At 53.3% G+C, this 21,301-nt stretch overlaps 1 long non-coding RNA gene across 3 annotated transcripts in view; it reads right to left on the minus strand.

Moving 5' to 3' along the window:
- LOC144240119 (uncharacterized) overlaps nt 1-12,413 on the minus strand; it is a 16,159-nt gene extending 3,746 nt beyond the window's left edge. The window contains exons 1-3 of one of the 3 annotated variants that reach the window (XR_013337599.1): nt 12,295-12,413; nt 2,455-2,587; nt 1,354-1,708 (exon numbers count right to left, since the gene is read on the minus strand). This is a non-coding gene — a long non-coding RNA (uncharacterized LOC144240119). Of the gene's footprint in view, nt 1-1,353; nt 2,059-2,454; nt 2,588-2,792; nt 3,041-12,294 lie in introns of those variants that run through there. The other 2 variants (XR_013337598.1, XR_013337597.1) reach the window with 2 other exon arrangements.
- Nucleotides 12,414-21,301: the final 8,888 nt, after the last annotated feature.

The following is a 21,301-nucleotide window of genomic DNA, read 5'->3' on the forward strand; positions in this document are numbered from 1 at the left end:
GGGGGGGGGGGCTGCAGCTCCGGCTGTGTCGGGGCCAGAGGGGCCACGGGCTGGACATCTGCCTCCAACAGCAGCCGGGGTGTGGGCTCCTGGGTGCCACAGTGACCCCACTGCATCCTGGACTCCAGGGAGGCCCCCTGGATTCATTCCATGCTGGGTCGTGCAGTAACTCTGTGTCTTTTGAGGAACTGCCAGGCTGTTTTCCTGAGTGTCTACACCCACCAGCAGCGTATGGGGGGTTTGCTTTAAGCTCTTAGGTGTGGTCTTCGATCCATGCTAACTTGTAGATCTGCTGTGGGGCGGGGGTCCAAGTTTTCCTTCTGCATGTGGCCCTCCAGCTGCCCAGCAACATTTGTTGGAAGACGATTCATTCCCCGTTGGATGGTCTGGGCTCTCGGTGCTGTTATGGAAAACCAACTGGCTGTAAGTGCGATGGCCTATTTCCAGACTGTCAGTTCTACTCTGTGGATCTCTGTGTCTGTCCATGCTGCTTTCTCCGTTATTCCACTGTCACAGTAAAAGCCGAAAACGAAAATGTCCGAGTTTTCCAATTTTAGACTTCTTAAAAATGTTTGGGGCACCTGAATGGCTCCATCAGTTAAACATCCAACTCTTGATTTCGGCTCAGGTCATGATCTCATGATCTCATGACTCATTGAGTTCAAGTCCCGCCTTGGGCTCTGTGCTGACAGCTCATAGCCTGGAGCCTGCTTTGGATTCTGTGTCTCCGGCTCTCTCTGCCCCTCCCCTGCTCAGCTCTGTCTTTCTCTCTCTCTCTCTCAAAAATAAATCAGCATTAAAATAAATAAATAAACACTTAAAAATGTCCACTAAATTTCCATAAACTTTTATAATTGGCTGTCAATTTCTTTTTTTTTTTAAATGTTTTATTTATTTCTAGGAGAGAGAGAGACAGCGTGAGCAGGGGAGGGTCAGAGAGAGAGGGAGATACAGACTCTGAAATAGGCTCCAGGCTCTGAGCCGGCAGTCAGCACAGAGCCCGACGCGGGGCTCGAACCCACGAACCGTGAGATCATGACCTAAGCGAAAGTCGGACGCTTAACCGACTAAGCCACCCAGGCGCCCCAAATTGGCTGTCAATTTCTGCAGAGGAGTTAATGGAGACTTTGATAAGCATTGCGTCGAATCTGTAGATCAGTTTGAGATCGACCTGGATCGCCACCCTAACAATTAGTAAGTCTTCCAGCTTGCGAACGTGAAATGCCTTTGACTTATTTAGGTCGTCTATGCTTTCCTTCTGCAACTTTTTATGGTTTTTGGAGTACCGGTTTGTACTTCTCTTGTTAATGGACGGTTTTTCTGGTGATAAAATATACATAACATAAAACTTACCACTTTGTCCATTTTTAAACGTACAGCTCAGGGGCGTTAAACGCATTCCCCTTGCTGCAGATCCATCTCAAGATGGCACTTTCCCAAAGCGGAACTCTGTGCCCGTGAAACAATAACCGCCACCCTACTTCCTGTCTCTATTCACTCCATTAGGCTTGTTCCCTCATAGAAGTGGAATCGCACAACATTTGTCTTTTTTGTTCAGACTGTTACACCGAGCATAACGTCTTTACAGCCCATCCGTGTTGTAGCAGTGTCAGAATTCATTCCTTGTTAGGGTAGAGTCACATCCCATCGCGTGCATATGACGTGTTTATCCGTTCATCTGTGTGCAGATACTCGGGTTGTTCTCACTCTAAAAAAAAATGTTTGAGATAGAGAGAGACCGTGAGAGAGTGTGAGCCAGGGAAGGGCAGAGAGAGAGAGACAGAATCCCAAGCAGGCTCCACGCTCAGTGCAGAGCCCTACGTGGGGTTTGATCCCATGACCTTGGTCATGGCCTGAGCCGAAATCAAGAGTCGGACGTTCAACCAGCTGAGCCACCCAGGCGCCCCTGTTTTAACTTTTTGACTATTGCGAATAATGTTGCTATGAGCATGGGTGTGCAAATATCCGTCCGAGTGCCTGGTTTCCATTCTTCTGGATATATACCTAGAAGTAGACTTTCTGGATCATATGGTGATTCTGTGTGTAATTGTTTGAGGAATGGATCATTTTAACTTGTTATTGTCTTTTGCTTTAATGCTTTTTGATATTTATTATGTAATCAATAAAGCATTTTTAAGAGCCAATTTTGTTTTGTAAATGGACATATGTCTGGAAGCCCTTCAGCACTTCCCATAATGTGTGAACTAATGCGTATTCACCGTGGGACCCTGTATGGATCATGCAGTCACTTTGCTGACAACTCGGAAGGCTGTCTCAGTCCTTCCTCAGACTTGCGGGTCAGAACATGGTTGGCATAAGTACTCTGGGTTTTTGTCTGAGCAGTCAGACTCGCCTCGCGTGCACTGCCCGCCTCCCACCCACCTTCGTGCCTCAGTGCTCAGGGGGATGCGTACCCGTTCCCGGGTCTGGAATAGGGAAAGAGAGTTTGTTGACCTGCTGTAGGCTGGTGACTCCAACTGTGTGGTCTTCCTCTTCCCAAGCATCACAGAAAGTGGGGAAAAAATGAGTTCAACCAAGCCATCTTGACAAACAAGCCAACACGCAGACCGGAACCGGAGCCCTGGGACTTTCCGAAGACAAACAAAGGATTTGAAAGAAATAACAATATTTAGCAGAACCCAAAACTCCCACTTCCAGATCAAGAAAAACAACTCGCTGCAAACAACTTAAAATAATATTTAAAAGTAGCTCTGGTTTTCACACAGACTCTATCATAACACCAAAAGTTACTTAGACTGAGTTTAAGAAATGCTTGTAAGATTGGAAAATACCTGTTTTTAGCTCAGGGAAGGGCTGCTGTGTCCTCAACGGATCCAACTCAGTGGACTGTTCCGCCTCTTACCAGCTTCCCCGAGTGCCCAGCTGCCCGTTAAACAGCTATTGTCCCTAAACCTTCACGTCTTTCCTTAATCCTATTTTCTCCCCTGGGGAATTAACTTGCAGGCACGTTCCCTTTCGCAGTCATGAGTCAAAGCTCAAGACAGCTGACAAATATTCCTACTGGACGAGCCAAGCCTTCCAAGGAGTGACAGCACGGACGAGGGACGTAAGCGGATGTGCTGAGCAATCGGTGTTGGGCTTGGCGCGGCCACGGGCGGCGGGGAGGGGCTTCAGGGCAGGAACCACGCAGAGACGGGAAAGGCACGATCTCCAGAGGAGTCACCAGGCCCCAGGTCAGGGTCTGGAGGCCACGGCGCTTGGCCGAGCGTATGGTCCAGAGCCCCCACCGCGGCTGACAACTGGATCAGCAAACATTCTAGACCAACAGCCCGAAGACTACATGTTTCTGCACGACTGGCAAGGTACGGATGATTTTAAAATCGTTAAATATTTCAAAAACAAACTAAAATGGTATAAAATTCAAATTGCAGCATCTGAAGTGAAAGTTTGCTGAGTATCACTGTACCCATGAGTCCACGGCGAAGTCCGTGGCTGCTTCCCGGCCACGGCGGAAGGAAGAGTAGAGTTGTGTCACAAACCGTATGGCCCCCAAAGCCTGAAATATTTACCCTCTGGCCTTTGGCATCTCTGTTTTCAGTTCCTTTTCACAAAACCCAGCAGCAGCAGAAGAGAAAGGAGCAGGGGAAGCAGGAATCAAGCCATAACCACCACCTCCCAGATGGGGACCCTGGCCTTGCCGGATGGGAGCGGGGACTGGGGATCGCCGGTCAGGTCCGGCCACTGTGTTTCCATGCGGGACACTCTGGATGCACCGCCAGACCTGCTCTGTAGCTTCTCACCCACGCGGGCCCTTCCTTCTCACTCTATGTCTCTGGAGAGCCATCAGGAGAGCAGCTATTCCTGTCTTAGTCGCAACGGGAGAGAAACCTCTCAATTTAGCGTCGTTTGAGAAAAGCTTCACAGATGGAGAGTATGGCTCAAGCAAGCAGCGGTGATGGGTGCCACGGCCGTGCTGGTGGCCAGTCCTCCGTCTACATTCAGTTCCACACCGGCCTGTCGTCTAGTCCCAGGGCTCAGTCCTGTGTCCCGCTACAGCCAGGGTTGGGGGCATTGTCTTCAGACGCTTCAAAGGCCATCTTGTAGAAGACTGTTCTACGGGGCCCCACGGCTTAAGTGGCACTGCTGGGGAGGGCACTGGTAGATCTGGGCTCAACATGGGAAGACGTCACCAACAGCTTTCCCTGAGCTGAGCTGAGGCAGGCTTGGGAGGCAGGGGGCTGTCAGGAGTTGGGAAGGCGGCTGTGTCAGATGACTCTGGATGCTAGAATCCTGTGACTCAGAGAACCCATGGGTCAAGCGAAGGGGTCAGGGGACTCGGACACGTGGGAGCCAAGAGCATGGGCTCTGAAGTCAAAGCTGAGCTAAGTCCCAATCACCGCTCTTTCAGTCGGTGGTTATTTGTTAGAGCTGGGACGGGGTTCAGCTTCTACATCTGTAATGGTGGATTAGGATCACGACCCCACACGGTGACAGACGCATTACTGCACAGTTAGTGCCACCAGATGGTAGCTGCTGTCGGACGCTGCGAGGAACCCGATTGCCATGTGGATCAAGCGGGTCCCCAACTTGGGAGGAGAAATTCTCTCTCTCCCTCTGTTTAATGTTTATTTATTTTTGAGACAGAGAGAGACAGAGCGTGAGCAGGGGAGGGGGAGAGGGAGGGAGAAACAGAATCTGAAGCAGCTCCAGGCTCTGAGCTGTCAGCACAGAGCCCAACGTGGGGCTCGAACCCACGAACTGAGATCATGACCTCAACTGAAGTCGGACGCTCAACTGCCTGTGCCACCCAGGCGCCCCGTCGTTTTTTGTTTTTTTTTTTGTTTTTTTTTTTAACTTCCTCAATTTCAAAGCCATTTGAGGTCAGGGAAACAGGAAATGAAGAAATCCACAGAAGAGCTCCCTGGGGTTACGTGTCAGCCTCGGGCAGGGCAAGGTGACTGTCCCGTGTGTGTGTCTTCCTGGGGTCAGTGACATCAGCGTGCACCTCATCAGGACTCTTGCCTCGAATCGGGCTGTGGAAGTTCTCCCCAGGATGTGAAAGGCTTGGGCAAGGGGGAGAGATGCTCGTCGTTGCCAGATTGGCAACGTGTTACAGATGACGGCTGGCAGGGATCATGAAATCAGAGAGCATCACGTTAATTTGTTTTTCTATTTTTCCCAAATGTTTTACAAAACCATTAATCGAGAAACCCATTTGGCTGAAAAACAAATGTCAGTGGTGAGTAACGAGCACCAGCTTCCGTCACATTTGCCCTTTTCTGGTAGTTTCTGAAGTTGCTGGTTCGACAGCTGAAGCACCACCCGGGGAGATTCTTATGAACCGCGGGGTCTCTGGGCTGCTTTCCAGACACGCGGTGAGTGACGAGCTGAGCCCACCTTTACGAGAACATCGGACAGGTCAACAGTAACGTCTTCTGCCGGGATGCAGGTCGCTTGAACTCACTGTAATTCACTTCCTGCACTGGGTTCCAAGCACAGACTGAGACATGGGGACACAGGTGGGCGCGGGACATGGTCATCGCCCGGAAGGGGGCCGTGTGGGAAATACCCACAGTTACGTCCACGCATACCGGCGACCATGCCACGTGAGGGTGCAGCTGGAGAGCCCGGAGCCGGCCGGGTGGGGGGCAGAGAAGGCTTCCCGGAAGGGGTCACACCCACGCCACGAATTAAGGGGCAGGCATCAGGAGCAGGGCTGCTGTGTGGCCAGGTCATGGTCAAAGGCGGCTGGCCGGAGACAGGTGGCCCTGCAGGAGAAGCTGGGTGACGCGCGGCGGGTGAGGGAGGGGCGGTGGGGATGGAGCTGGTGTGATGAGGGGTTTGCTTAAGGGTGGGCTTCGGAGGCTGCGGAAGAGCAGGGATTGTCCGGTGGGGGACACGGGGGATGGGCAGGAAAGGCTCTAAGAAGAGATGTGGGTCAACCGGATCTGCACGTGTGAGTAGACGCTCCGTGAGCCACCGTGGAGGCGGGGAGGGACGGGATGGAGGCTCTGAGCTGGCCGAGCGGCTCCCACTCTCCCTCCGCAGCCTCGCTCGCTGCCGGGGGTCGTGTCTTCGTGCGGGTCACTTGCTGGCCGACTTGGTCGGTCATCGCGGAGCAGGCCCAGGCGTCCCGGGGCCGTGCGGGCAGACAGGCTGTGCGTGTGAGCGGGTGCACATCGCAGCGAGGTGCCCGGACCTCAGCAGTGGCGGGGAAACGGGACACGCCTGAATGGCGCTGCACCACAGAGTCAGACGTGAGCTCGAGAGGCCCTCATTCAAGTCCGCAGGGGAGGGGACCTCGCCTCCATCACTGCACGTGCTCAGTCACGGTCCAATTCAAGAGGGTAAGAGAGAGCCATGCGTCCATCGCCCGGGCTGACAGGAGACAGGACCCGCGGACGGCAGGAAGCAGGTTCCCGGGTGCGCGTGGCATTTCCCACAGGCACCGGCTCCCTGTGTCCCCACAGCAGCGTGTGGCTTCCCTTCAGCACCTGAAGACACCGGGGCTCCGGATCGTGGAGTAGGGGACACAGCGGAGGCCAAGACAGCGCTGCGGGCGCGTCTGGGGTTCCAGCCCCTCCCGCTCCTCCCGCGGGGGAGACTCCAGGAGCGGGTCCTTCTGTCGCAGAACCGGCCGGTCGTTTGGTACCTACAGCAGTTCCGACGGCGGGGGATGAGGCTGCCGTCCTCTTGACAGGCATGGTCCTCACAAGGGTCCCTCGGAGTCATCCGAGTCCTAATTCCGGAGCCCGTGAATGTGTCACCTTCCCGGGGGAAAGACTTTGCAGACGTGACATAAAGATCCTGAGGTGGGGAGAGGGCCCGGGCCGTCGGGTGGGCCCACCGACGTCACAGTCCATCGAAGGGGGTCGGGGGACCAGGCGGAGACTAGCCTTGTCCGAGGAAGGGGTCGGGAGCCGAGGGACGCAGGCCCGGACCCTCCGCAGGGAACCGGCTGGCTGCACCCTGATTTCAGCTCAGGGACACTGCTTTGGACTTCCGACCTCTGGAAAGATGAGAGATAAATGTGTGTTGTTTTAAGCCACCACATGTGTGGTAATTTGTTACAGGAGCCGCTGGGACCTCACACATTTGGGGACATATTCCAGCCCAGCTCTGCCGGCTCAAAGCATCTTGGGAAAACCTATTTAGGAAGAGCTAACAGAACCGGTGAGAGGAAGCAAACGTAAGTCCACAGACCCCCGGGGTCAAGGCAGAAAACGCACATTCGTAGAGGCTCGGTGTGCAGCGAAGGGTAAACACGGGGAGACCTGTCCTGGGTCAGGGGGGTCGGGACGGGGCCGCGGGGGCCTGGGCGGAGCAAAGGCTTGAAGTGCATTTAGTGCTCTGGACTGAACCGTGTCCCCCGCCCCCCACCCCTCTGCAGAAGCCCTAACCGCCGGGGTGACGGTGCTTGGACAGAGAGCCCTGGGGAAGGACGGGAGGTCGAGTGAGGTCGTAAGGGCAGGGCCCCACTCCGATGGGACTGGTGTCCAGGCAAGAAAAGGAAGAGACACCAGGGAGCTCCCTCCCCTGCACAAACAGAGATAAGGTCAAGGGGGTTGTGAGGACACGGGGAGAAGGCAGCCGTCTGCGAGGCCGGCGGAGGTCGGAGGTCTGCCCGCACACTGACCGCGGACGTCCAGTCTCCAGCCTGCGAGACAGCCGATCTCTGCTGTCGAAGTCACCGGCTGTGGCGTTCCCACGCGGCAGGCGGAGCCGAGGACACGGAGGACTTGGCCGGCACACGGGGCGGCGTGGAGGAGGGGCCGCGAGCTGGGCAGGGAGGCTGGGGGCGCGCCGCACAGGGGCTGGAGGCGTGCGACAGACTGTGGAGAAAATCCCGTCCCTCGGAGGTCAGCCCCGTGGAGACACGAGCAAGGCGCTGGCCCGGGAACACGGGCTGAGCCCAGGTCTGAGGTCCCTGGAGCATCGAGAAACCGCCCTTCTTCCAGCCAAAGAGCCGGGGGGTCAGCAAGGTGCTGCTCACTCGCTGGGGATGACCTGGGGGTCGGTGTGCACACGGCGGAGGGGTCCTGTGCCTCCCGCCTCCAGCCCCTGTACCGCGCACGCGTGCACACACATGTGCACACACGCTCTCACACATGCGCGCACACACAGGCACACACACGCACCTCACAGATACATGCACACACACGGGAACATGCGCGCGCACATGTACACACGTTCTCACACATGCACACGCACACGTGTATACACTCAACCATGTGCACACACATGCATCCCACAGACATGTGCACACAACATGCACACACGCACATACACACACGCGCATGCACACAGATGCATGTGTGCACCCCACAGAGGCACACGTGCACACACACGTGCACGCACATGCACACACACGCACACGCGCGCACACACACACACACACACACACACACACCCTTGAGGAGGATGCCCTTGGCTCTCAGCCTGGGGCCGGCAGTGCTGTGCTGTTTGGACTCAGGCCTCCTCCCTTGACTCAGCCAAGTTCATAGACGGTAGGAAACCATCTTTCACTCAGTTTTGCTTTCAAAGCATCTTTCGGGGCCAGTGTGAGACTCTCCGTCTTCCCTCCCCGCCTCAGCTCGGCCGAGGTGGTCTACTGTCCAGGGTCCACGGGGCGATTTATCGGTGCCGCTCTCTGTTGTGTTGAGGCTCAGTGCCCCTGGCACTGGGCTCCGGGAGCCTCGGCGGCTGATGTGCACGGTCCCCTGCTTGGGTCACGAGGGCTGTACGCTCCCTCGTTCTGGCCCCACCCCTCTTCCGGCCACCAGCTCCCTCAGTACTTCCGCAGCCCCCTTGGGACCGAGGGGCTCTCACCTGCTCAGCACCGGCCGAGGTGCCGAGCTGCCGAGCGGCTGTGCTACGAGGGAGGCACAGCCCTCCTGGCCTGGGAGGGGCCGCTGCTCTGCCAGACCGCGAGCGTCCACACTGTAGCCCGTCTGCTCTGTCTGCCCCCGGTCAGCCCTTCGGGTGGGCGTGGGAGGAAAACTCGTTTTCCCTCTACTTTTCTAGACCCTTGACTGAGAGACCCCTTCCCCCAATAAGAAGCCCGATCAACAGGAGAAAAACAAATTGATTATGTTCGTACGGAGCCGCACAAAGAGAGGAGGCAAAGCTTAGCCCGAGCAGAGAGATTTTTGCCTCTTAGACAAAGAAACGATACGCTTGTGAAGAGCTGGACAAGACAAGGGTTTGGCTGTGAGCGGTAAATGGCGAAGGAGCCGCAGGTCTGTTCTACGGCCTTCCTGGTCCTCAGTCCCACAGAGCGGCCTCCCACCCTGGTCCAGGGAGGGCACCTTCCTCACGGGGGACGTATGTCCTGCTTTCACGGGGCAGAGGGTCCCTCCCGCGCCTGTCTTGTTTCTCAAGCCCTCGTACTTCAGAACAATCAATCCACCGAAGCGGCGTATCTGAGGGGACATATTCTGAGCCACTCCGGGTTCAGATCACTCGCTGTTGGGAAAGGGGGACTGTCAGGTCATCTTGACTCTCCCTCACTCCACGGGAGGTTAAAACCCCACTCGGCTCTCCAACCTTGGCTTCTAATTTTTGAATCCCAGGTCCCAGAATACCGAGAAAATCCTTTGAAACTTTTAGGAACTGCCGGATCTTGCAAAGTACCCTGACTGCGGTTGCTCTGTCGTTATGAAGCCTTCCCTTCCCGTGCTAAGGCCCTTGTTCGCCGCTAGCGTGGGATCCACAGAGGCTGATCCAGCTTCCCACGCGGAGAGAGGGCAGGGAAGCAGAGGGTGAAGGCGTGGAATGTCCTGACGTGGAATTAAATCGTTGCCCTACAACGTGCAACGGAAATGAAGTATTTTGTGGATTTATCACATCCTTCTACTGAATAATAGATTCCCAGGCTCTGGATGAACGGATGGGGGTTTACACACAGGTCCACGTGGTGTACCGCCTCTCACTAAACGGCCGTCAGAAGCGCGCATGGTCTGTTCTAGGCCCCGCGGGACCAGGGCTGCATCCCTGCGATCAATAATGACCACTTAGTGGAGGGAGAAGAGCACACGGACGTCCCATTTTTTATTCTTGAGACAGTCCTAGAAGGCCACACTCGGAGGTCAAGGGCAGCACGGAGCCGTACGCACACCAGGACCCGTGCACACCAGCTCCCCGTGGGGGGAGCCTGGTACCCCCCTGAGCACGTGCTTGTGCATCAGGAAGCACCCTTCGCAGCCCCCTGCTGTTGTGGCCTCCACCTGCGTGCTCTGCCGGCCTCTGGAGCCCTCGGCCCACCCACTGAGCTCGGTTCTGAGATCTGGGTGTCGCCTTGTGACCAGAGCCTGGCAGCCAAGCTCGCATCTTCGCCCCGAGTCTGTATCTTCCTCCGAGGAACCTCCGGGGCTCGGTCCTCACGGAAGGGGCACCTGCCTTCCGCTCTGCCTCGCCACTGCGCTTTCACTTGCTGGGTCCCCGGTGACCCCTAAACTCCAAAGCCAATGGACACTTTCCAGGCGAAATATTACTTGACAGCAGCTGAGGCTGCTTCCTTAATACACGTCTGTTGAGAGAAATGATGGGTCCCTTCTGGCTCTGTTGTGTGTCGGGAGCAAGTTCACGTTAGCAGGACGGGAAGATACGAAGGGCAGAAAGAGACTCGGAAAAGCATTTTGTAACGTCTAACTAGGCCACGTTTGTGCTGTACCGAAGCCTCCTTGAAAAACACACTTTTTACTTGGAAATAATTCTAAATTACTCAAAATAATGTGCAGGCAGGTCCCGTGCACCCTTCTCTCTCCTCTGCAGCCTTGTTACATCTTACGTGTTTTCACGGCCATCAGACCTCGTCACCGCGGGATTGACACTGGAACGATCCAGAGCTTTCTCAGAGTTCTACACGCACTCGTATGAGTGTGTGTGAGCGTGTGTGAGCGTGTGTGTGTGTGTGTGTGTAGCTCTATGCGGCTCCACCGTGTGGCCTGCCTGCCCACCACCACACAGAGGATGCTCCCTGCACCGTCCCCACACCGGCTTGTGCCAGCTCCCCTACCGCACCCACCCCGCCCCGAGCCCTGGGACCGCCTCCTGCAGCTCGGTGACCACTATCCTCCGAATGTCACATCACTAGACTCAAGCAGCACGTGTCCTTCTGACACTGGCTTTTATCACGCAGCACGATTTCCCGAGGACCCTCCTGGTGGTCACAGGAACCGGTGGTCTATTGCTGAGCCGTGTTCTGCAGGAAGGATGTAGCGCGGGTTTCTTTGGTTTTTGGGTTTTTAATCCATTGAAGAACGTTGTTTGATTACTTAGGAATAAAGCTGTTGTGGGCATTCATTTACAAATTCTTAGGTGAAAAAATAAGCCTTCATTGGGGCTCCTGGGGGGCTCAGCCGGCTAAGCGTCCGACTTCAGCTCAGGTCATGATCTCACGGTTCGTGGGTTCGAGCCCCGCGTCGGGCTCTGTGCAGACAGCTCAGCCTGTTTCCAATTCTGTGTCTCCCTCTCTCTCTGACCCTCCCCTGCTCACGCTGTTTCTCTCTCTCAGAAATAAATAAAACAGTAAAAAAAAAATTAAAAATAATAAGACTTCATCTTCCTGGGAGAAATGTCCATACCGCAATGGCTGGGTCAGGATCAACCCACTTTTTATTTAGTTTTGAAAGGAAGTGGCAAGTGACCTCTCTGAGTCCCCTCTTCTACTCCCATGGGCCAGGTTTTCATGTTTCCGTCAGCTCCTGGCACTGCTCATTGTAGCCATTCTGATACCTCATTACAGTTGATTCTAAATGTTTATTTATTTATTTTGAGAGAGAGTGCGAGAGAGGAAGGGGCAGAGAGAGAGAATCCCAAGCAGGCTCCGTGCTCAGCACAGAGCCCAACGCGGGGCTTGCACTCATGACTCTGGGATCATGACCTGAGTCAGAATCAAGAGTCAGATGCTCAAACGACTGAGCTTCCCAGGCGTCCCTGATACCTCATTACACTTGCAATTTATCTATTTCCCTCATGGCTGAAGGCCCCATATTGTTAATAGGAAAGGCTTAGCTTTTAACCTAGAAATCATCTACATCATAGAGGTCTGTCCTTTGCAACAGGCACAGCGCCTAAAGTAGGTGGAAAACATCTTTGATTAGGGGCGCCTCCGTGGTCCAGTGGGTTAAGTGCCTGACATTGGCTCGGTCATGATCTCAGTTTGTGAGTTCGAGCCCCGCGTCGGGCTCTGTGCTGACAGCTCAGAGCCCAGAGCTGCTTCAGATTCTGGGTCTCCCTCTCTCTGCCCCTCTCCTGCTCATCCTCTGTCTCTGTCTCTCTCTCTCTAAATTATATAAACATTTTTTAAAAAAGAAAATATCTTTGATTTACCTGCTCACGTCTTTCTGTTTTCGCAATCTGGATATTTTCTTCTTCTGTGGGCCTTCCCGGCATCTCTTGGAAAGCTTGTGAAGCAGAGCCCCCGGGAAAGGAGGGCACCACCACCCAGAACAATCCAGCCCTTTGCATAAGAAGAGGAAGAACACGATGTCAGGAAGCTCTTACCAAACAGGAGGAAAAAGCTCACGTGTTTCTGGCAGACGAGGGAGGGAAATTCAGCAAATACTCAGCAGACACCGTGTGCCACCATCTGCCCGCGAATAACCTCAGCTGCCGGGGGGGCATCGGCGAACAGAACAAAGATCCCTGACCTTCTGGGAGAAGAACGCTGCCCTCCGCCAAATGTGGGATGCACGCCACCAACACGGAGATGAAATGCCCCGCTGGCAGCGCTCTGTGAGGGAAGCATCTGTGCGGGAAGCATCTGTCCATGTCTGCCCCCTGAGGGTCCTCCCAGGGGCTCTGCGTCTCCACTGCAGGGCAACCAGAGAAGGGTGCGGGCGAGTGGAGACGGTTCCAACAGGTGTTCAGTTCTTGCCACAGCAGCGCGCAGGAGATAGAAATGCCATGTGTCCCAAAGAGGGGGATTTGCAGGTGCAAGAGACAGGTTGGCCGAGTGCGGGGCTCAGACAGGAGCGGGGGGCCGGGCGGGGGGCTTGTAACCGGAGCCCGAGGCCAGGTCAGACCTTGGAGTAGATATCAGCCTGACTCAAAAACATTACGCAGATTTACGCTCCTGCCTGAATCAGGTAACAGATAAAATAAATACGAAAACGGTTTTCCGACTCTGCTCGTCAGCAAAGAAGAGAAGCCGGTGGGTCCCGTGAGAGGGACTCTGAGGTGAGCACGAAGGCTGACTCCCCAGGTTCCAGCCAGAGTTTCTAGAATGCAGCGCAGAGAAAGGGAATCCAGGCAGCATCAGAGCCTCTGTCTGGATTGAAGAAAAAGAGCTTGGGATCTGGGAAAGCCAAGGTGTTTAGTGTTTGCACAGCCGGCAAGGACACTGCCGTGCACACGCACACACACACATGCACACGCACAAGCGCACACCTGCACGTGCTGGCCTGTGTGCAGATACTGAGCTCTGTAAAGAAGCTTTTCTGAGTCTTCAGGTGAGCCCGGGTCAGTGCGGGGATGATTTAAGGTCAGAGGAAGAACGGCCCGAAGGAGCAGAGAGAATCGTTCCGGGTACACACGCACGCAGGTCTGGGGCCCGTCTCACAAGCTAGAACCAGAAACTTCATCACTCAGGGGGCGCCAGGGAGGGTGCTCGGAGGGCGCTGCCCCATGAAAGGGGACACATGATCCCTCCTAAGATAGCTTTTCTTAAAAGCCAGACTCAAGAGAATCAACCAGTAACTGTAACTTAACTGTGTACCAGAACGAGTGGCAGTGTTTGTGAGAATAGAAAACTATCTAGCAGCCACAAAGGTAAACTTTACGTCTGTCATCCCATCAAAACTTGCCAGGCATTTGAAAAAACAGGGAGAGATGATCCATGTTGAGTAGAAAAGTCAGGGAATAGAAACAGATCCAGCAATGGTCCAGATGATAAAATGAGCAGAGAAGAAATCAGACCTGATAATATAGTTTATTCAACAATGAGGTGGACTGAAGATGAGTAGAAACACGGAAAATATAACAAGGCCCCTCCTGAACTTCTAGGTGGAAAATACAGTGTCTGCAATGAAAAATAATCTGGGGGATTAACTGAATACCGGACGTTACGGAAGAAAAGGTCATCCGCGTGGACGCACACCACATCAACAGAATAAAGGACAAAAGCCACATGAGCATCTTGACAAATGCAATCGATGAAGAAAAAAAACAATAAAACCCCCTTTTGTAAAACACTTAATAAAATCTTCTTAATAAAACACCCCTTTATCACAAAAACACCTACCCAAGTAAGACTGGAAGGGAAATCCCTCAATCAGATAAGGGTCAGTTACTGGTGAAAGACTGAAAGCTTTTCCCTGAAGGTCACGGGAATGCAAGGCCGATTGCTGTCACTGCTGCTGTGTGGCCCCAGACAGAGGTTTTGCCTGGGTGAGTAGAGAATGAAGCAAGAGGCACCAGACTGGAAAGGAGAAGTGAAGCGATTTCCATTCGCAGAGGACATGAGCTCACACAGAGAAGATCCCAAAGTGTCCGCAAAAGACAGAAACCAAAAACAACAACCAAAAAACCCGCTAGAGGCTGTCAGTGAGTTCACGGACGCCGCATGGCTCAAGGTCACACGCACATCAGCTGGTTTGCGCACACCAGCCACGGGGATTCGGAAAATGAAATGAGGACAATTGCATTCATACGATCGACACCCGGGAAGAAATTTAGCAAGAGAAGTGTAAGACTTGTATGCCTGACAACGAAAAATTCCTGTTGGAAGAACTAAAACCCGAAACAAATGAATAGAGTCCCGTGTTCATGGATTGTAAGACCTACTGCTGTTAAGATGATACATCCCCAAGTTGATCAACAGAGGCCACGTCTGTCAGAATGCCAGTCACCCTTTTTGGAGAGGGACAGCCGATTCCAAAATTCATCCCTAGATGAATGTATGACAGACATTCATGTTCCTATTCATCAATTCATTCATTCATCTATAAATGCGAGGGACCCGAGTAGCCGTGCTGTCCTTGGGAAAAACAGACCTGGAGGGCTCACGCTTCCCAATGACAAAAACTACTACAAAACTATGGCAATCAAGACTGTGGTGCTGGACTAAGCACACACATGGAGACCAGTGGGGTGAAATGGAGAGGCCAGGAAGCAGTCCTCACAGGGACGGTCCATTCTTTCCCGCGGGGTCCACGGTCCAGGGGTCCACTGTCAAGTAGGACGATGTCCTTTCTAACAAACAGCGCTGGGGGGGCATCTGGATTCCTACACGCAAAAGGACAAATTTGGACCCGCTACTTCACAAGCAAAGGTCATCTCAAAATGGACCAACGACCTAAATACAACTCTCAGGAGTCAACAGACGTCAATCTTTGTGATTGAAACTAGACGCTAGTTTCTCAGATATGACACCGAAAGCACAAATAACAGCCACAAAAAGTAAATTGGACATCATCAGAATTAAGAACCATTGTGGCTCAAAGGATACACCATAAAGAGAGAAGTCAGCCTGCAGAACGGAAGGCGTGGTTGCAAGTCGTACACGTAATAAGGGACTCGTGGCTGGAATACATAGAAAGTCTTCGAACTCAATTATAAAAAACCCAAATACAGTAAAACCTTGGTTTGCGAGCACAACTCGTTCCGGAAACATGCTTGGCATCCAAAGCACTCGTGTATCAGAGCGAATTTCCCCATAAGAAATAATGGAAACTTGGATGATTTGTTCCACAACCCAAAAATATTCGTACAAAAAGGACTACGATACTGTAACCTAATACAAAATAATGAAGAAAATACAAAACATTAAGAGAAATAGGCAAATTAACCCGCACTTACCTTTGCAAACTTCGAGGCTGGTGTGAGGGAGACGGAGAGAGGAGGGTCAGTGTGTAGGGCGACTGTCACGGTCACTAACGATGCTGACACTGGCACAGGATTAATTAGCTCCTGTCACAGATCGTACTGAATGCAAGTGGCAATGAGGCAGCAGAGGAAAGGGTCCCTGTGTGCAGGCAGCCTGCCCGAGCTGCCTCTTGGGATGAAAAGCAAAGGACTGTCCATTGGTGATCTGAAGTGACAAAAAATACACTAGTGCCAGTTGTGGGCACCTTCCACGTTCTGAAGAATCACTGATTTCTGCCCAACACCGCGGCCTGAGATAGAGCCTCTGAGCATGGGAGACGATCACCCACAATCCCGCGGGGGGTGGGGAATCGTTGGCTCCGTTGTGATCCCGTGACATCAAGGAACGACTCGTATTGCAAGATATCACTTGTTTATCAAAGTCAAATCTATTAGAAATGTTTGCTCCTCTTGCGGAACCTTCACGGAACAAGTTATTCGCCATCCAAGGATTTTCTGAAATCCAATTAGAAATGGACAAAGGATCTGAACAGACTTGTCTCCAAAGTCGATGGACAAACGGACATTACATACAGGTGAAGACATTTAACATCATGAGCCATCGAGGAAATGCAGATAAAACCCGGTGAGACAGCTCCTGCCGCCCACGAGGGTGGCTCCGAATACAAAGGCAGAGGATGACAGGGGTGCGTGAGGGGGGCACGGGGACGCTGCTGTAAGCGGGGCGGCCATTTGGAAACGGGTCTGCCGGTTCCTCAGAAAGCTGACCGTGGGCTGACCACGTGACCCGGCAACTCCGCCCTTCGTCTTCATGCACACGAACAGGTGCCCAGAGCACTCTCTGCAATGACATGGCCGCCAGCTGATGAGCGGGTAAATAAAAAGGGCGGTGTTCACACGAGGGAAGGTTGTGCGTCAGTACAGGGGCACCACGGTGTGGGTGAAACTTGGGACAGGCTCAGGGAGGCGGCCACACACCAGATGCCACACGCCACGCGACCGCAGCTACGTGCCTCCAGAAGAGGCGAACCCCAGAGTCAGAGAGGAGGTGAGCGGGTGTGGGGGGGGGGCACAGAGGGTGAGGCCAACACGGGTGGGTTTCTTTGTGGGGTGAGAGTGGTCGGGAGTTAACAGCACTCCAGGCTGCGCAACCTTGTTAACAGACTGAAACACTGACCTGTACCATTTATTATTTTTATTTTTTTAATTCAGCCGTATAATTTAACGCAGCAAATTTTATGGTATGCGAATTTATCTCAAAAATATAAATAACTGTACAATGTGGGGGCGTCTGGCCGGCCCAGCCGGTGGACGATGGGAGTCTTGATCTCAGGGCCGTGTGGTTAAGACCCACATTGGGGTAGAGGTTACCTAAAAAAGTAAACTCTTAAAAAAAATACAGTGTGTGTCACTGGACATTCAATGTGTGGTTCCTGCCGTGTGGCGCATGGCGTCAAAACCCCCGGCTCCTCGTGGGATCTGGGTGTGTCGGGGCTGGGCCTCGAGCATCCCCACAGCCACCGCCGAGAAGAGCATTCTTCTGTTGCTAAAGCTTCTGGGAAACAAAGCAAAATCCGTGTGAACTTCTGGACCCCTCGCCCGTCTGGTACTGAGTTTTCAGCTGCCTCCAAAGTCCCGCCTGGCTCCCCCTCCGAGGCCTTCCGAAACCGAGCGGGCGCCTTCCTCCCTGCCAGGGGGCTCTGTCTCCACTGCCAGCAAGTGCCGGCCCAGGTGGGTGAGCACATGGCCTGTTTTCATCATTTTCAGGACGTGGGACCTTCACGGCTGCCACGGGGGAAGCCCCGGGTGAAGTGCGATGAAGTGGGGTTTCCCTTCCTGGGGAAATCAGGGATCTTTGAGGACGAGGTGCCGCCCCAGCTCCAGGACCCGAGATCACTAAAAATCTTCACTTGTTTTTACCGACAAGGCTCAATTTTGTTTTTTGTAGTTATAGCTCTTTTGTTCTAATGCTTAATTTATTTTTAAGAGACAGCGTGAGCAGGGGAGGGGCAGGGAGAGAGGGAGACGCGGAATCCGAAGCAGCTCCAGGCTCCGAGCTGTCAGCACAGAGCCCGACGCGGGGCTCGAACCCACGAACCCCGAGATCATGACCTGAGCCGACGTCGGATGCTCAGCTGAGCCCCAGGCGCCCCGTATGTGCTGCTCTTTAAAACGCATCTTCTGAGTCGTTTTTTCCCGCGACGATGATGAGGCGCTCACACGGTCCTAACCCTGTGTTTTGCTCCGTTCAGGGCACGAGCTGCTGGGGCTGCGTCCCAGAAGCGGAGTCTAAGGAACACGCGCCCGCGGCGGTGACTCGGGCTGGCGGGCGGCGCCCGGCGCCGGGGGCGTNNNNCCCGGTTCGCCCGCCGTTTCCCGCCAGAGGCCTCGCCTCCATCTTCCATCTTCCTCCCTCCGCGCGCGACTGCACCCTCACACACGCCTTATGTCTCGAGGCTTTTATGTCACCAGGAAGGGTGTTGAGATGTTGACAGCTGCGTAAACGACAGGCTAGTTTTCAACTAAAAGGCATCGTCACTCGGGGCGCCGGGGCTCTGTCAGTTGAGCGTCCGACGTCGGCTCAGGTCATGATCTCACGGTTGTGGGTTCGAGCCCCGCGTCGGGCTCTGTGCTGACAGCTCGGAGCCTGGAGCTGCTTCGGATTCTGTGTCTCCCTCTCTCTCTGCCCCTCCCCTGCTCATGCTGTGTCTCTCTCTCTCTCTCACAAAAATAAATAAACATAAAAAAAGACACTATCACTCATGGTAAGTTGTAAAAGTGTACATTTCTGCCAAAAATGCGTCAGAAAATTCTTGCATGTGCCTTTGTACCTGCAATGGGGGTAGGAGTTGTTTTGTGCTTTGGCGGATCCACTTGGTGGTGAAAATGCCGTTATCGTTACTTTAATTTGCGTTTTCCTGACTGCTCTGTGAGATTAAGTAGCTGTTTTCACACTTGCTGATTTATTTGCAATTATTACGTATTTCCATAACACGACAGATCTGAGAAAAGGGTGACATTCACCCCTGTGCTTGGCGCCATGATGAGAGCAGCTGTTTAACATTTGGCCATAAATCTTCAGACACTCCTCTTCTTCCCTTTATCTGTGACCCACGCCCTCTCTTTTCTTCGTCTGTGTGGAGGACCTAACCTTGCAAACCATACAGTCCCCCCTCCCCTCGCCCTCTCCATCTAGAGCCGTCCCCATCGGTCAGTCCATGAGACTCTTTTTTTTACAAACTTTAATACTTACCTATTTATGCGTAAGGTACGTGACGGCCCTGAGTTATAACAATATGAATTCAACGCCCTATTTGCAACAAGACCACGTTACGGGCGGGAGCACGTTCCTTCGTGTGACTGAGTGCTCTCCGTGCCCCTGAGATGCGACTGGACGGCCTCCCCGTCCACCGGCACACACGGCACCACGAATCTGCCTCTCCCCGGCCCCTTGCGCTGCTGCAGAAGGCTTCCTAGGATGGGCTTGGGGTCGCCGAGTCAGAGGGCTGCATCTCGGACCTGCAGATAGTGCCTAACGCTCTCCGGAGCAGCTGCCCCGTTTCCCATCAACAAGGGGGGCCCGTCTTTCCCCACATCCTCAATAGACCGTGTGGATCAGACTTCATAAATCTGAGGACATGATGATCTTATTTTAATCTTGTGTTTCCCTTAATTACTGGGGAGGCTCAACTTGCTCTGATGTATTTAATGCCATTTGAGTTCTGGGAATGGGCAGTTCAAACCCTTTGCTCAGGTGCCTGTTTACTTGTGTTTTTATCGATTTTAATAAATCCTTCATATATTCCTGTTTTTAAAATTTTTGTTTAGAGAGACAGACAGCGTGAGCGGTGGAGGGGTAGAGAGACAGACGGGGAGAAAGAGAGAATCGCAAGCAGGCTCCAAACTGCCAGGACAGAGCCCGACGTGGGGCTCGAACACACAAACCGTGAGATCATGACCTGAGCCGGAATCAGGAGTTGTATGCTTGACCCACTGACCGCCCCCTCCAGACGCCCCTAATCCTTCAAATATTCTGAACACTATGCCCAAATACCACTCTGGGTATATAAAATATAAATGACACGTATTTTCCATGACTTTATTGGTTGTCTTTGACATTTCCTTAAATGTTTACTTTTTTTTTTTAATTTTTAATGTTTTATTTATTTCTAGGAGTGAGAGAGAGAGACAGGTGAGCAGGGGAGGGTCAGAGAGAGAGGGAGTCACAGACTGAAACAGGCTCCAGGCTCCGAGCTGGCAGTCAGCACAGAGCCCGACGCGGGGCTCGAACCCACGAACCGCGAGATCCCCACGAACCGCGAGATCATGACCTGAGCCAAAGCCAGATGTTCAACCGATTGAGCCACCCAGGTGCCCCATCTTTTACGTTTCTTTTAAGCTGAGTATTTTTCAGCGAGTTCACTCTTTGAGCTGTCTGTGGTCTTCACGCCTGGTGGAAGAAATCCTTTGCTGATTTGATTTCAAAAACATATTTTCCTTGTTTTTCTCCTGTTTTCCATACATCGCTTTTTTTTTAAAATAACATTTTTATTCACCTTTGAGAGACAGACAGAGAGAGAGCATGAGCAGGGGAGGGGAAGAGAGGGAGACACAGAATCTGAAGCAGCTCCAGGCTCCGAGCTGTCAGCACAGAGCCCGACGCGGGGCTCGAACCCACGAACCGCGAGATCGTGACCTGAGCTGAAGTCGGACGCTCAGCCGACTGAGCCCCCCAGGCGCCCTGCATATGTCGTTTTTTACCGTTCAGGCATTTTCATCCCCGTGGGATTTGTTCTTTGCGAACTGGATGTTGTATACCATGTAGACAAGGTTAAAATGTCTTCGCTCCTGTGGGCTTTCCTACCGGCCCCTGGGGGCCCGCCTGGTCCCCGTGACTCTCCCAAACCACAACCCCCTTCTGAACATGTATCTTTCTAGGTTCTTCCCTGCATCTCACTGACAGAGCCACACTTTCCATCACGAACCTTCCAGGAGCTGGGAAGGTGGGCGCTCCGCTTCCCTCTCCTCCTCCCCTTCTTCCTCCTCCTCTTCTCAAAGGTCCCATTCAATGGCATTTATTGGCTATTATTTCTTTTTCTTCCATAGGAAAGTTGGGGGCACCTTGTCAGATTACACACAAAAGAACCTCTCCTGGGATTATTTTTATACCAACTTAATTTAGACATAATTTATACACAATATGACTTAACATACCCACCTCTGGTGCACAGCAAGGTTGTGGGGTTTGCGTGCCCTTTGCGACCAGCAGTCCACTCCAGAGCCTCCCGGCACCTCCCTCACCCCCCAGCCCCTCCTGCAGCCCCAGAACCGCCGGCCTGCCTCCCGCCCCGTGGAGGAGTCCCCAGAATTTCACAGAAGCGGAGTCGTGGTACGTTCGCACCTGGCTTCTCTTATTCTGCACGGTGGTTTTGAGCTCTGTGTCTACCGTTGCTTCGATCTACACGTTGCTCTGTGTCATCGCTGGGTAGCTGCTGTCGTGTGGACACAACCA

Source organism: Crocuta crocuta, unplaced genomic scaffold (genome assembly GCF_008692635.1).
Source record: "Crocuta crocuta isolate KB4526 unplaced genomic scaffold, BGI_CrCroc_1.0 scaffold7, whole genome shotgun sequence".
Classification (NCBI taxonomy): domain Eukaryota; kingdom Metazoa; phylum Chordata; class Mammalia; order Carnivora; family Hyaenidae; genus Crocuta; species Crocuta crocuta.